General features: G+C 45.4%; 1 long non-coding RNA gene across 1 annotated transcript in view; it reads right to left on the bottom strand.

The window, feature by feature from the left end:
• The window catches only part of LOC115296871, a 233,322-nt gene extending 223,955 nt beyond the window's left edge, over nucleotides 1-9,367 (bottom strand). The window contains exon 1 of the long non-coding RNA XR_003911105.1: nucleotides 9,312-9,367. This is a non-coding gene — a long non-coding RNA (uncharacterized LOC115296871). The remainder of the gene's footprint in view (nucleotides 1-9,311) is intronic.
• Nucleotides 9,368-15,400: the final 6,033 nt, after the last annotated feature.

The raw sequence follows: 15,400 nt of genomic DNA, 5'->3' as shown, positions 1-15,400 counted from the left end.
AGACAGCGCAAGCAGGGGAGGGGCAGAGAGAGAGGGAGACACAGAATCCGAAGACAGGCTCCAGGCTCCGAGCTGTCAGCACAGAACCCGACACGGGGCTTGAACCCACAAACCGTGAGACCATGACCTGAGCCGAAGTCAGACACTTAACCTACTGAGCCACCCAGGTGCCCTTCCAGTTGCTTTTTAAAAGCATTATTTCTGCACGAACTGAAGAGTCTCTGAAAGGAAGAAGATGATCCTGATATGTTTGACTAAGATCTTCAATACTGAACTCTAACAGCCACTTAACTTTGTCCAGTATAGATAGCCCAGGACCGCTATGCCTCCTCCTGGAAACTAGATACATGAAGGGCACTTATTCATTCACATCACCAAAGCGATTAGCTCCAAAGTTCTCTCTCAACATTTTACAGCTTTCTAGCAGCTCCTCATTCTTCACAGGTAATTAACCTCTTGATGGGCTTAGAGCAGCAACAGCGTTAGAAGCCACAACACACTGATGATAAGTTATAAACCAGGGGAGAGGATAATTGGAAAATAGATTTCCAGGCTCCTTGGAAAATAGATTTCCATGTATTGAAATAAGTACACTCAACTTTTCAGGAACATGTGACTCACAGAACTGCAGAATTGGCAGGGACTGTAGCAAATCTTTCTGTTTCAACTCCTTATCCCAAGAATGAGAAAACAGAGATGCAAGTAGAGTGACTTGACCAGATGGATTGAACGCAACACAAATTTGGGTAGAGCTCAAGGGAGACCTGGCTACACAGCATGGCATCCTCTCCCGCACCCGTTCTGCTTCACAGATGGTGCCGGCCAGGTTCAAATGACCCATGGGTCCTGCCCTTGGGTCACCCATGACATGTTAGGAAAGGTCTAGGAAATAGTGACTAAGCTTTAAAAACCAAGAATGAGACAAAAGAATGAGGGAAAGGAAGAAGGGAGACAAGAAGACTCAAATTACAATCTACTGGAGTGTTTGCAAAATACTACCTGTGTCTTTCATTCCACTTAAATGCACTGAGAAAAATGTGATGTGTCCTTGGAGTGTTCTCTAGTAATGACGGCGATGTCTGGTGGGAATTTCCTCCTAGGCGTTACAGGTCCCAAATCATCATCTGCTACTTTCCTCAGGGCCATCCTCAAGTAGAGGAGCAAAGCTCCCTGAGCGCAGGAACCCTGTCTGTCTTCGCTCGTTACTGTATTCCCTAAACCTACAGACTGCATGGCACAAAGTGAATACTCTGTCAAATTCACTGAAACAATGAATATAAACTCCTAGGAGGCAATGAAGAAGAAAGACGTTGTAGTTTGGAAGTGCAGATGCAGTGCTATGAAAAAATGCCCGTTTAAAATGTAAAAAAAAAAAATGTTAAAAGATGGGAGGGTTGTATTTATAAAAAAGAGGTATGTTAAAAGTGTAAAGCACCTACTAAGTGGTTACTGCCAGTTATGTCTAGGAAGCAGGTTCCATGGTGAAGCTGATGGAGTTCTTGCATTAGAAAGAGGTTCCTGCATGAAGCTCATGGTCAAGAAAGCACAGCGAAGGACAGTAAAGAGTCATAGAGAGGATTATGCTGCACAAACAGATCAAAACCAGACAAGTGTGGCTGGAGTGGAGGACGAACCGAAGCCATAGGTGCCATGTGTTGGTTCAGACAGAGTAAAAGCTGTCACTGTGCATTTTCTAACAAGTTCTGTGCGGTTTGTATCTTTGAGCTGCTGGCAACCATCGACAACAACCTTGCTCTTCGCATGTTTATCACAGTCACAAAGGAACTATATGACAAATAATATGGGTGATTATGTTGGGTTCTCAGACAACTCACCGCCTCTCTAAATGCTGTGAAGTTGTAAGTCAAGTGCGGCTGCGTATAATAATATTAACAAACAGAATGATCAGAGGTGCCTATTTTAACGACTCAAGAGAGAGAATACATCTAATTAATACTCACATATTCACATAAGGGGAACAAAGATAATAGCTTGCTCTTTAAAAACTGTTAATATGGTTTGGCCATTGTGATAAAATAATAATAATAATAGAAACTACTTTAAAAAATAAAGGGCACAGAACAAGCACTGTGTTATGTGCTTTCTCTCTACTGAGCCCATACTGGTGGAGCTGCACGTAAGTGGCAGTGTGGCGTGAAGGGGAGAGCCTGGGCCACACAGCCCTGAGCTCCTGGGTTCAAATTTCAACTCTACCATCACAGTGGCACACCCTCACCTGTGTGCACCAGAGCCCTCATTTCTAAACATGGGAATCATAAAAATATTCAAAGAACCAACACCCACCTACTCGTAGGGCTTTTGTGAAAATTAAATGAGCTAACAAAATACATCACAGAGAACCCAGCAACCACTCCACAATATTTCACTGCACAAAGTTTTAGTATCCTTTGGAATGCTAACAAGAACACTGAATTTTGGACTCACGTGGCCTCCGCCACCTCCATACTATGTGGATCTTGGCCAAGTCACTTCAACTTTCTGAGGCCCATTTGCATCTGTAAAAATGGGATGCCAAGATTGTCGTAAGAATCAAATAACAGAGGACAAGTTCTGCAAGACAGCTTGAGACACTAAAGAGTGCTCTATCTATACCGCCACCTCCACGGGGATGATGATCAACTTTCAACCTCTCAAAGCCAACGAGGTCATCTTTTAGCAGATCCCCTCCTGCCTGAGAATTTAACATTAAGCAGCTTCCAAAGTCTTGACATTGGGCTCCCTGTGATAACAGAACAAATGTCTGGTCATCCAGGACTCAATCAGACGGAACTCTATCATCTGCCTCCTTCTGCACACCCGCTGTGAGAAGGTAACTGATGTTCACCATGACCCCAGAGCACTCGAGACTCCGAAGTACCTTTGGGGAAAGATTAAATTATATTCAGCCTAGTTTATTATAAAGTGTATTTAATTATACTCAGATTCTTTGAAAATTGGTGACCTAGGAAAAGCACAGACAGTAAGTCACAGGTTCTCTCTGGTAACTGGAAGCCTGTCCTCACTGCCCGAACCCCAATCACCCTTTATCAGATAACTGTAAGCCACAGCCCACCCTGGGGCAGTGAAAACCTGGGGATCCAGCATGCTAATTATCAAAGTCAAAAGAACCTTGCCCTGCCAAATCCTAAAGGACCACTAATGTGCAGCAATACTAGTGTCAAAATCTTAAACGATGTAAGATTCCTAACATGTTTCATGTTTTATATATGACTTTGGTTTTCCTGATGATGAATTTAAACATCTGAACAGCAGCAATGTAAATATAGCATCATATATGTTATTATTATAGCACTTACATATACATACATATATGTGTTATTACAGAACTCTTCAGAGTAGTAAAATAATGTTGTGTTTATTAAGTTTTGCCTCTTGGTTTAAAGAAATTAGGTGTAGGCAGTGAGGCACATAATACAAAAATAAAGCTATACTGTATTAGGGTGGTAGAACCATGGCTGTTTGCCTTTGTTGAAATCATTTCAATGCGGTTACATTACCTCTTCTGATGAGACACAAATGCAATTCTTGAATCCCATCTATCAGTGTTAGGAGAAAAAGAACTGGTTGTGTATTATAACCCTCCATTCAATACATGGCTTCCTTCTGGAGAATTCCTCATGAGCGGGGCCTCTCACCGCTGCCTGAACATCTCAGGTGATGGAGGTTTCATTACCTCATCAATCAGCTTGGTCTATTTTTAGGCAGCCCTGATGTTAGAATGTTCTTCCTCTAGTGGAAAAACTCTTAATTCTCATTACCTTCAACTTCCCTTCTGTTCTTAGTTCTTATTTGGGTTCCTGGGAACCACTTCAGTAAGTGATTTCACTTCCCATCAGGCCCTTTGCTAGCCTTGCTCATTTTACCAGTTGAAGAAAAACTGCTTCTACACACATTTGTCACTGTTATTCTCTAGGCCACATTTGTCACTGTTATTCTCTAGGCCACAGTGGCCATTCTTCAGAACCATGTGCATCAGCTGAAGAGTCTTTGGCATGAAGACTACATCCAAGTGGACGGGCACGGCCCTCAGACGCCATGGGACTTGGTGGGCTTTCCTGGGACCCAGCTATACAGCACATGCACTATTTCTATGAAAAAAATATTCGGAGTCCCTAAGGTCAGATTTATAATCATTCTGGAAAGAACTCATTTATAGATCACTGCTTCTACTTTGGGAGGAAACATGTATCACACACACGCACGCACACACACAGCACAATCTATCACTCTGTCTTCTCTCCTTCATGATGAGCCTGGTCAGTGCTGTGGTGCGTGCGTAAAATTCCCCAGCTCATCTCCCTTCAGCCGGAAGGAGGTGACAGGAAGCAGAAGTGGGAGAGCCAGTACACCCATGCTATTCGGATAGCCACCTCTCCCCTGCTTCCTGGGACAGTGGGCTGAAGAGAGAGGAAGTCACAGGTACCCCAGGAGTTTCTGCCCAAGTACCCTGACACACCAGCCAGGCACGTGGGACCACCGGTCTGGGATTAGGGTTGCTTCTGCAGCTTCTGGTCTACCCCGTAGAGGCCTCCCATTGGGCCTTGGTGCAGTCAACACTGAAGTCCTAGACCAACGTCTTATAGATTCGTCTTGAACCAAGACTAGGTTAAAGCAGAGAAGGGACCATATTTATTTTTATTATTTTATCCAATGCCCATTTGGGCTGTTACTAAATAAAAACCGTCATGGACACTGGTAGCGCTTCCTTTTTATAATGACATCCTATTTCCCCCAGCCTGCCTCAGCCTTCAACACTCAGAATGTGGCCGTGACCACCTTGGGTCAAGGTAGTATATGTTGGGAAATCAACGGGTTAGGATTAAGGTACTCAATCCAGGCTCGTGATTTTAAAACCTTGGTTTTCTGGTTTCACTTACGTTTACAACGGATCAGGCAGAGGCAAATAAAAGGAGCTCTGAGACATGGCAACCAAGAAAAGTGAACGGGACAGAGGCCATGACCTCAAGAAGAATTATGAGTTTCTGAGGCATCATAACGTACTACATCAGTGTAATCATTTCAGAGAAATGACAATAAATCTCCAAGAAAGAGGTTGCATTAATGTTCCCTATCCTGTACTCTATTTATGAAACTTTATACCGCATTTTACAATAATTTCTTCCTGAAAATGTTGAAGGTTTTTTTTTCTTCCTTCTAACAATGTCAGCACTGGATGCATTTAAATATGCTGACTACATATGCTATCTGAAAACAGGTAATTCCAGGAGTATACAAAATTAAATACTAAAATCTTTACTAGAGAAATATGAGGGAATGAAAGTGAATAATCGTTAAGGAACTCGAAAGAATTACAGTGTTGCATTTTTTTGTGGAAAGGAACCCAAGAAAGAAAGAAGAAAGAAATAAGAAAGAAGCAAGGAAAGACACAAGGAAAGAAAGAAAGAAAAGAAAGAAAAGAAAGAAAGAAAGAAAGAAAGAAAGAAAGAAAGAAAGAAAGAGAGAGAGAGAGAGAGAGAGAGAGGGAGGGAGGGAGGGAGGGAGGGAGGGAGGGAGGGAGAGAGAGAGAGAGAGAACGAAAGAACGAAAGAACGAAAGAGAGAGAAGAGAAGAGAAGAGAAGAGAAGAGAAGAGAAGAGAAGAGAAGAGAAGAGAAAAGAAGAGAAAAGAAAAGAAAGGAAAAGAAAGAGAAAGGGAGGGAGGGAGGGAGGAAGGAAGGAAGACGTTTGCCTTCTACCCTACTGGTCAGAGGCTGTCACGGGGCTCCTAGTTTTAAGCAGACCCAGAGAGTTTTGAAAGCTCTGTCATAGGAATCCTGTTAAATGGGGTTTCTCCCCTTCTCATTTTCAAGGGAAAGGTAGTTTTGACCCTAAAATCTAAGAGAGGGGGAGACTAAGGACATTTTTAGTGCAACCCTTTCTCAGCTCTTAAACTCTCTTAAACACCTTTGCTGTGTGGATAGGATGCCTCTGTCTTAGTAAGAGTTTTAAGGAAATTCTGAACTTGCTGACTCCTAAGACACTGTGCTGTGCGGGGCACCCATAGAGCACCCCTACCTGCTCCATGGTAAAGTGGAGCCCCCCAGGGGGCCGGGAGGGGGCCGGGAGAAGGATGCACCCACCTGCCACACATTTTCTTTCAACTGGATCTCACCGCCAGCGTACCTATGAGGTGATTCTGCTGTGGATTCCAAACTGGGAACATTTCTCCATGAATTGTTAACATGTTATCACATATTAAGAGCAAAATAATTCCAAGTACAAGGATGTTACCAAACTGTGATAATCTCCCCCTGGACTTCCCTAAGACCTGTCCCTGCCTTCCATTCTCTCCAGATCTGCTCCTAGGATGCTATTTAGAATACGGCTATTTAACAGCATTTTTCCACTCTTTTCTGTTTGTTTGTTTGTGCTAAGTCTTTTTAAATGTCTTTTGTGGTCTCTGAAGAGCTAAGCCCAATTTTTTTTTTAAATTCCTATTTTCTGTTTTCTCCCCCCTATAGTTGCCCCCAACTCTCCAAATCTCTCATAATCGATGCACAACTCTCACTGGGCTTAATCCCCAAACGTTTTGGGGGCACCTGGGTGGCTCAATCCGTTAGTGTCTGACTTCGGCTCAGGTCACGATCTCATGGTTCACGGGTTCAAGCCGTGCATTGGGCTCTGCGCTGACACCTCAGAGACTGGAGCCTGCTTCAGATTCTGTCTCCCTCTCTCTCTGTCCCTCCCCCCCCAAAACTAAATAAACATTTAAAAAAATGTTTTCAATTTACTCAGGTAGTGATAAATGACCTACCTCCAAAGGGACCAATCATTTGTGCCTTCTGACTTTCTAATACACTTCTAACAAAGCCCAGTGGAGATCAAACAGCAGTAACTCTGCACAACACCTAAGGACAAATAAATAATCAAGTCCATATAGGCAATGGGTACAGGTCTCACCAGTTCAAAGCCACAGCACTCCTGGGCCCCAGCTACCAGGAGGAGACCCACCGGGCCCCAGGGAGCTCTGCCCAGGGAACAGACGGAGGTCCCTTCTACACGTGTACTGACCATGACCACCCCACACACACATCTCACCCTCCATGCCTTCCTCTGGCTATGAGCACCAGGAGACAGTGTCATCTCTTCCCAAGACACAGCGAGAGAGAATGTCGCAGAGGTAATGGGCTGGGAAGGGGGGACACTGACAACCACCTCCGAGTGATTAACCCTTCACCTGCATTGGAAATGGACGATGTCGTGATTTATGTAAACTGGGCCCGAAACCTCCAAGTCCACACACATCACTGGGTCATTATTCCCTGATAAATTACTTGAGCCACTTGCGTGGACCATCGGAGTAGGAATGCGCTTGAGCTGTCCACAGGGCCAGACCCCCCCCACCCCAACTGCCAGCTCTCCCGCTCTGTTCCCCAAGACCTCAGAGGTGATGCTTCACACTTGACACACCCCTGGGCTGTCCTTAAGCAGAGAGACCTTGTTCTAAAGATTAAAACTTCCAGAGAGGACACACTGCCCATCATTAAAGACTGTCGGGCATGTTTAAATACACTTTCCGCATCACACGGTAATGAGATTTCATGGAGGAGGGTTTCTGTTGTTGTTTTTTTCTTCTTGAAGTGAAAGAACAATTAGATTGAAATAATATATTTCAAGACCAAGCCATTGTAGAAATAATCCCAATAACCTCACTACACCTCAGATTTGTCATCTGTAAAATGGGAACATTCGGTTAGAGTAAAGCCCTTTCAACTCTAAAATTCAGATTCTCAACTCACAGTGTTCAACGCTGCCTTTTTTTTTTTCCAACTAAGTGAATTTTTTTTAAAAGGCAGGAAAGCTCACATACACCAGGAAAATACAACCAGAGAGGAATTTTTTAAAAATTTAACTTGTGCAATAGGAGGTCTGTCCAGAAATCAGGACCTGATCTTTACTTCCAGAAAAAAAAAGTCCCCTTTCTGTTTTCTTCTATGCAATGTTCAGGTCCCCACTAGATAAGAAACATTTCGCTGCTGTTGACGTGCTTCGGTATGTGCTGATGGATTGTGTTTGAGGGCTCTGCAGCACTACAACAGAAAGCAACCTCTCTGTTCTTCCCCGATACCACTGCATTTAAAAGACCACCAAAACGGCTCCGACACACACAGGCAAGACCTCCCTGTCTGGCGTCTGTGTGAAACGGTTACCAACTACACACTAATCTCAGCATCTGTGACCTCACCATCCAGCGTTTTACAAACTGAGTAACTACTTCCCGTCCGTTACTACTCAGATGATAAAAGTGAAAATAAAAAGACAGCAGGGCACTGCGGGTTAGGACAAAAATGGAGGGCAGCCGAGTCGAACTGAATTCGGGGGCACACTCCCAGTGGGCATCGGGGAGCGCTGGACCACCATTTGTTTACTGACTCGCTGATGGCTCGCCCTCTGCTCCTCGCTGGGAAGCCTGGGAACCGTCTGTGGGTCACAGTAAAGAGAGTTCTCGGGCACAATGTGACTGCCAGGGAGACAGCTGAGCCAGACCACAGCGCGCCAGCCAGCACGACAGATACTAAAAGGCGATAAGGACAAAAAGAGGCACGTGTTTTCATGAACGTGAGCCCTCACCAGCCTCCTTCGCCTTCCCCGAGTGAAATGTCAGGCTCACATGACTTTGAAGAATCCGACTTTTTTTTTTGCCTCTTAGAAGACAAACATGGAAAATTCAGTGTCTGGCCACAGATTTGGTTCATCAGCGTTGAAAAGAAAAAGTAAGTTTCCTAGGAGGAGAGAGCCACACAAGTCCAGAGTCTACAAAAATAAAATTCTTCATCTGCTCAGGATGAAACACACTGCTTAAAATAAACTGAATGACACCTAAAAGGATCTGCTGAATGAAAAGAAATGCTCTCCTCAGTCAGAAAGATAAGCTATTAGGCAGCAATGGGAGCTGACACTTGTCTTCTTCGATTGCATTTTTATGAAACACATGTGGCAGACCGTTCATGCTTTTCAGCCTCCCTCTACCAATCCCGGGGTCTTCTCGTACTTTCCCGAGGCTGCCCCTCCCTGCCAGCCACGCCGATGCTCTGGGCAGGCTCTTGGGGGCGAAGGTGCCCAACCCTTTGAGAAGGAACTCAGGCGAGGGTTTGGGAATGGACTTCTTTCTCTGCATCTGCGGTGCAGACAGAGAAAACACTCCCTGTTCCGCCTGTGTGGCTATTAGGTTTCTGCCAGGTCGCACATCTCGCTGTGTTCTGGACTCCCTCCGTCCCTGGGGGCCGTTCCTGGCTGATCAAAGAGGGCGGCGGGGGAGGGTGGGGGTGGGGGGGCCAAGTTTAACCTTACCAGGAGATCGGGTTGTCTGGTGCCCAGCAGGAGTCCCGAGATAACGCCTGAATCGTGGCCATTTACCCAGCAGCACAAGGCTAGTCCTGTTCCCTTTTACTGTTGTGGTTGCCATGGCCGACCCAAACAATATACCGAGCTCCCCCCACGCCCCTCCCAGGCAGCCCTCCGGCTTCCTAACCACCTCCCACAGACCTCAGTGTGAGCAGGAGGGGGTGAAAACTGCCTGCAGTGGGCCCTGGGAGGCCGGAGAGGCTGGACAGGACATGGCACGGGGTGCCCACCCCCAGGGTTAGCCGGCATTCTGTTTTTAACTGCAAGGCTCCGCTTCCTCAAGTTTTCACCTACTTTTCCTAAGTGGAAAACAGATCTTAAGAAGCAAGGGCAAGTGTCTGGGAAAGCCCAACAGGGGAGAAAACAAGGATCGCCTTTAACCTTTGGTTTTACTACAATCAGCAAAAGAAACAGGAGTGGGGGAGAAAGCAGGAAGATCCTGAGTAGAGTAATATCCGAACACACGCAAGACAGGAGTGAATGTCAGCGGCTAAGGTCACCAGTGACAAACAATAAGGCTGTGATTTTCTGGCTTAAAACAAATTCCTGTTTAAAGACGCCATTAGAAAAAAAAATCCATACAGAGAAACCACACAGAGAAAGAGAAAGAGGGAGAGAAATTACCCTAAAAATCAACCACCCATGAAGTTTTTTATACTACATTTTGAAACTAAAGACAGAGTAGCCCAGGGCTATGGTCTCCGGGGTCAGAGCACCTGGGCTCAGGACCCAGCTAAGGGAGCCACTGTCCCTCTGGGCTATCTATCTCTTCATCTGAAACCAAGGGAATGGAGTGAACCATCTTTAAATTCCCTTACAACTCTGAAGTCCACATTACAACCTCCTAGAACAGTATCACCACTACGTTGGAACAAAACGTAGTTTTTTGTTTGAATAAGAAATGTAGTACGTTTGAATAAGAAAAAAACCCTGGCACCTACCATCTCTCCATCCTAACAGCGGTGATGCTGGGCGTGGGGTTAGGGGTGGCGCTTCTCTGCTTCCCAAGGTGCTTAATTTGGGAAACCTGTGCCTCAAATTAAAAAGAACAAATGTAGGGCAGCTATGACATCCAACACTGTGAATGGCTTTGATGTTCCGGAACCCCACATTAACAACAGTTAACGTGGCAGAGTTTTATGCCGTGTGTATTTCAGCACAATAAAAAAAAAATGAAATCTACACAAAAGGGGAAATTACGGTGAAGCCCACGCTGGAGAAATGCTCTGGAGGTGGGCGCTGCATTGAAAATAATAATAAAAAAAAAAAAACCATGGCGTTAAGTTTTCATTTCCTATTTTAATTTAGTCTTTGGGGTCGGCTGAGCACACTCTCTACTTCCACCCAAGTAGAGAGAGAAAAAGCTCTTTTGCTGTTTCACAGCGCAGTTCCTCCCCCAACGTCGCTGCTCTCTCCCCTTCCCCACAAAACCTGTCTGTCATTCTCCAAAATCTGTCAAGTGCTACAAATCACTCCTGAGAGCTCTGGGAGGCACCCCCTCGAAGAATCTGCACAGATCAAAATCTCAAGTGCCTGTGTGCCTCGGGACTGCTGTAATTTGAGGTGTTGCTTCCTTTTAAAGAATAAAAAGCAGATGCTCTGAGCTGATGAAAGTAAATGTCCTTTCAACACGGCTCTCGCTCTCTCTCTCGCACTTGAAACTCTTAACCAGCAAGAAGTGCTTCTCACACTCCGGCAGGTCATTTCTGCACTTTTTACTTTTGCTTTGAAGTCGCAGAGCAGTAGGACTCTACACCTGGGATACAATGATTCCCGACAGTGAGCCCCCGGAGGGCACCCCAAACAAGGGCGTGCGGGCAGAGAGCTGCCCCCATCCAATCTGTGGCACCAGAGACGGTCGCCTGCCCACGTCACCACGAACAGAATCCAATGCTTTTTGGCAGTCTTGACATGAAGTCTCAAAGCCACATTGCACAGGCTTAGTCATCTCCAAACTCCTGCAAATACATACCTAGGAACTCACTCTCCAAGGAGGGGTTGGGGGGGGTAGGGCGTGTCAAAGGGACTAGTGAATTATGAGATCGAATCTTAGCTCCACCAGCACTCCTGGGCCTCTTCTCTCTAGAAAATGCACAGAGTGGACCAAACAACCCTAAAAACCCTATAAGCTGGAGCAATCGGAGCACACATGATAGACTAGGGTACAACTACCCATGGAAATTTACACAGCCAGCCAAAGTCGAGGTAGTGACTGGAAGGGTAAGGGGAAAGCAAGGAACAGCAGTAAGTCATGAACTCGACGGCACTGGCTTCCCAATCCCCCTACCATCTTACCCAGCCCCCTGTGAGGTTCTGGGGAGATGCAGAAGGAAGTCTGGTCCCGAGTGAAACACCTCTCAGAGGCAGACGCTGAAATGCAATCACAGAAGGGAAAAATAATCAAGTGCATGAACAACTCGCTCAGTTCTTTCCTCTAGTAAACAGAGAAGCTGCAGAGGTCCCTTCTGAGGCCCAGAGCTGTTCATCCGAGCTCATGCTGGACACCTCCACCCGGAGGCCCCACTCAGTTCTTCTGCCAGGTCCCCAGGGCACTGAGTGGCATCACTGTCCCCCCAGTTATCCAGACCAGAAAGCCCTGTCCTCTCACTCACCTCCAAGGTCTGATTGACCTTCAAGTCCTTAGGTCCTGCCTCATGAACATCCCCTCCAATCTGCTTCCTCTTGCAGGCCTGTCATGTCCAGGGTCACCACAAGCTTCCTGAGAGGAAGGAGCTTGCGGGTCCTGGGCCATGAGGGATCCCCGGCACAGAGGCCGGTGATTAGCACGGAGCAGGTGCTCCGTGGTTGTTAAATAAACACTCCTCTGTCACCTAAACTTCTAGAACTGTTTCCTCTTTGGTCCCCCTGCCCACCACCTGCTCACCTATCATGTCACAGGCACTGCACTAGAAAAATGAGGTTTCTGAAACACAGATGTGACTTTCCACAGCCCTGCCGTAGGTCCTTCAGGGAGGTTGGGGTTTGGATTACATTCTGGATAAAAATCCAGGATCCCGGCTTTGCACACAAGGCCCCTCCTGACCTAGACCTTGAACCTCTCCAGCCCTGTGAGGCCTGACTCACTGATCTGCTCCTTGCTCCTGTGTCTGTCCATACACCATTCTGCACTCTTTTTGGTCTCTCTTTGCACACTCTTGTCTAAACCACTGCTCATTCTCAAAAGCTTAGTTTGAAGGGCACGTGCCCCGAACGCCTGCTCTGACTCCCTTTTCCCCTAGTCAGTCTGATTCAGATGCCCCTTCTCTGGGGTCTGTAGTCTGTGCAGGTATTCATGAAATACTTGTGAAATTAATGAAGAATGCAGGAAGGGAGCATGGGAAGGAGAAAGGGGGGAGGAAGGGAGTTAGAGAGAGAGAGAGGGAGGGAGAAACGAAGAGAGAGAGGAGCTCAAAAACAAAAACAAAAAGACAGAGACAGAGAGAGATGCTCCTGAAAAGCTTAAGTGTTTCTTAAAAGGTTAAGAAAACTAGTTAGTGTCAGAAATGGGACAAGACTCCAAGTCTCCTAGGGGCACCCAGGTGGCTCAGTCAATTGAGCGTCCGACTTTGGCTCAGGTCATGATCTCCCGGGTCCAGAGTCTGAGCCTAGCACTGGGCTCTGTGCTGATGGCTTGGAGCCTATTTTGGATCTTCTGTCCATCCCCTTCCCCCTCTGTCCCTTCCCAGCTTGTGTGCTCTCTCTCTCAAAAATAAATATTTGGGGGAAAAAAAGAATCGAGGCCTCCTAATCTTCTCTGATGAATGTTCTTCCTCCAAACCCATCCTATATATGTTTTTCCAAGGATCTCTTCTCTCTCACCCTGTCACATCCTGCCAGCAGACCTCGTACAGCTTTACTAACTCCTCTCAAATCCCCGTCTTCTATCGGCTCCAGACTGATACATCCAATTATCTGCTACCTAGATGTCCCATCGGCAATTCAAATTTAAAATCGCAAGGAATAAAAATAAAAATTACATTATCCCCCGTTCTCCAATGCAAAAGCAACAAAAATACTTCTTCCGACATCACCCGCTGCCTTCCTACGCCCATTCATAGAGTCATCTGGGACAGAAATGTGGAAATTAGCTGTCTGTTTTTTACCTGATCGCTTCTATGTATATGTCATGCAGTTTACGTGTTTTACCTACTTAACCCTGCCAGCAAAACCCTAATAAGAAATCGTGCGACTGGAATTTGAAAAATAAAGAAATGTCATCTATTTACCGCTCAGGCTTAGCTCCATTGACTTCTTTTACTCCCGCACATCAAGTACAAACACATCGATCCTTCCACCGGCTGCCGCTATCGTAAACTCCCCTGCACTACTGCGGCGGACCCCTCGAGGTATCTCCGACTCCGAGGTCACCCCAATCAAATCTACCCTTCACTCTGCCAGAAGCATGAACTTTGTCTTAAAGATCAAATCAGGTCTTGATCTTGAAACTTCCGGTTTCAAACAGGCTGGGAGAGTTGCACAGGTTGCAGACTGATGCCTATCCCAGCGTGAGGCCCATTCATGAAACTCCTGGGGAAACATGGGGGTGGAAACTGGGGGAAAGGGCAGCCTGAGACAGGAGAGGTCTAACGGTTATGAGGTGGGGAGTTATCTGGGGAATGATGAAGTCACTGATAAGTCTTAGAGAAAGCTAAGTTTAGGTTAAGATAAAGGTAAGAATAATTATAAGAATATAAAATACCTTCTTTTAAATTAGCCAGAGAAAATGCAATCTAGCATTTAAAAAAAAGAAGTAAAAATAAATGGCAAGTAGAAAACGTTAGACAAAGCTTACAAAAAAGTCTTAATAAAAATAATTATAAGTGTAATTGGGTATAAAGTCACTAAGTAACAGAAGCTAGTACTGCATCCAAAATATGTACACTATGTGGAGGAAATAGAGTAACCCATTTAAAATAAAGTATAAAACAAAGATGAAAATAAGAAACTAAAAAATATGAATGAAATAAAAACAAAATCAAGGATAGCACTTTTAGTATCAAATAAATGGAATATAAGGTAAAAAAAAAACATTATTAATGACCACAAGAAACATTATATACTGGCAAAAGGAACAATCAATAAAAAAGATCTTATGGTCATAAATATATATGCGTCCAACAAAATGGCCTCAAAATATTTAAAGCAGCACCCAAGGAGGGCTGCCTGGTTGGCTCAGTCAGTTAAGCATCTGACTCTCAACTCTCGATTTTGGCTCAGGTCATGATGTCACAGTTTCTGGGTTTGAGCCCTGCGCTGGGCTCTGCACTGACAGCGTGGAGCCTGCTTGGGATCCTCTCTCTCTGCTCCTGCCCGACTCGTGCTCACTCTCTCTCTCTCAAAATAAATAAATAAACATTAAAAAAAAAGTAACACCCATGGAGAAAATTTTAAAAACCAAAAAAAAAAAAAAAGGGAAAGCTTAAAAATTCCCCATATTTCTGGAAATTATAAATACTATGTAAAAAAATGATGGAGGGGTGCCTGGGTGGCTCAGTCGGATAAGCCTCCAACTTTCGCTCAGGTCATGATCTCACATTCGTGGGTTCGAGCCCCGCGTCGGGCTCCATGCTGACAGCTCAGAGCCTGGAGCCTGCTTCCGATTCTGTGTCTCCCTCTCTCTCCGCCCCTCCCCACTCAGGCTCTGTCTCTGTCTCAAAAATAAATAAAACATTAAAAAAAATTTTTTTAAACGGTTGGAAATAAAATGGAAATAATAACATACAGATACTCCTTGATCCACAATGAGGTTACATCCTCATAAACCCACTTTAAGTTGAAAGTATCCTTATTTGAAAACGCATTCAACAGGTGTAAGCTGCTGAACATCAGAGCTCAGCCAAGCCTACCTTAAATGTGCTCACAACGCGTATACACTGTACTGAAAATGAAAAACAGAAGAACCGGGGGGTACAAAGTGCTGGTCAGTGTGTCAGTTGTCTACGTGATCGCACAACTAACAGAGCTGCCCCGCGTCAGGGGAGACGGCCACACCGTATCCCCTAGTCCAGGAAAAGATCAAAATTCAAACAGAGTGG

Source organism: Suricata suricatta, chromosome 7, assembly GCF_006229205.1.
Source record: "Suricata suricatta isolate VVHF042 chromosome 7, meerkat_22Aug2017_6uvM2_HiC, whole genome shotgun sequence".
Taxonomy (NCBI): Eukaryota; Metazoa; Chordata; class Mammalia; order Carnivora; family Herpestidae; genus Suricata; species Suricata suricatta.
The sequence above is the reverse complement of the archived record's forward strand: the minus strand, read 5'-3'. Positions and strand labels throughout refer to the sequence as shown.